Below are 1,520 nucleotides of genomic sequence, written 5' to 3'. Positions count from 1 at the left end.
CTACTCTCAATCCTCAGTAACATGAGTGGTGGCAGCCTGGTGGATGCAGTAGGATCCTGCATCTGTGGCTGATGCTCCCAGATAGGCGAGCTGGGATCTCACACCCAATGGCTGATGCTCCCTGTTGGCTGAGCCCAGATAAAAACCAGAGAGGGTGCTCATATTCTCACTAGCTGCCCAGCACAGAGCAGAATGATCTAGAGATGCTAAGGAAGACACCAAGAGGACTACCCACCCCCAAAGAGGATGTGAGGTGTCTATCAAGGAAGAATCAGTCACCAGCTCCATAACAGGCAGCGAGGACAAGGGAGAGAAGGAGGCGGCAACACCTTGGAAGAAAGATCGGAGGTTAATTCTAGCCATGATTGAGCTGGAGCTCCGAGATTCCCAGCAGCCTGGCCAAAAAGGGCACATTAATCTCTGTAGCATCCATGGCCCGTTTTCATGGAGAAGAAATGTCCATGTAAGCTTTCTCACAACCCCAAGGAAGCCAGTTCTTGGAACCTTTGATTTCCTTATCTATAAAACAGAACTGTGTTGTAGCTTGGTGTAGAATTTGAATTCGGCTTATGCCGGGCTCCGGAGTCCCCATGCTCAGGAGGAACCATGCCTGGTCCATCTGCCAAGGGTCAGGATGAAAGAAGACACAAAGATTCCAGCAAGAAAGAGGGTCCAGGGGGCTGGAGAGATGGCTCAGAGCACTGGCTGTTCTTCATCAGACCTGAATTCAGTTCTCAACACTCCCATGGTAGCTCACAACTGTAACTCCAGTTCAAGGGAACTGGCCGCCATGAGCAGCAGGCATGTACATGGTATACAAGTATGTGTGCAGACAAATGGGGGGGGGGCAGGCTTGATTCCCACAGGTTTTACTTCCTTGATTCAGAAGACACATTTACCCCAGGGGCATAACTGCTGTTTATTGGGACTACACCACGTGACCAGCCTTTCGGCCAAGGAAGTTGGGAAATGGGGACTATCTCAGCTCTACCTGGCAGCCCCTGTGAACGTCAAGCTATGGCAGTGACGACAGATGTGGAAAACATTGGGTAGATCACCACTATGGTTCACCACAAAAAGGGCTGCTTCCTTTGCTGGTGGCTTGGCTGAGGAAGTGGCAGAAGAACAGGCTGAGTGGGTGTCTCTAAGCCAGAAGGCGACACTTAGACTTGAGTCATGTGGCAGATATGTTGGAACAGCTGTGGCCAAGAAACAGGAATCCTTGTGCTGTGAGTGTGGAGGAAAGGTCAGTCTGTCACCCCCCACAGTCAACATTTTTATACCAAGTAAGCTACAAGAGCAGAGACACATCTATGTCTGTGGCAGGTGCTGCTCCAAGAGGGGAGGACAGCCAGCTAAACAACAAGCCCACTGCTCTCAGAAACGGTGACGGGATGGGCAGAATCCAACCAGACAGATTTCTACAATGAGGTGGTCTGTCCTTTTTTGTTTTTGTTTTTCAAGACAGGGTCTCACTATGTAGCTCTAGCTGTCCTGGAACTCACTCTGTAGACCAGGCT

This window comes from Onychomys torridus, chromosome 8 (genome assembly GCF_903995425.1).
Source record: "Onychomys torridus chromosome 8, mOncTor1.1, whole genome shotgun sequence".
Taxonomy (NCBI): Eukaryota; Metazoa; Chordata; class Mammalia; order Rodentia; family Cricetidae; genus Onychomys; species Onychomys torridus.
This window is presented reverse-complemented; position numbering follows the sequence as displayed.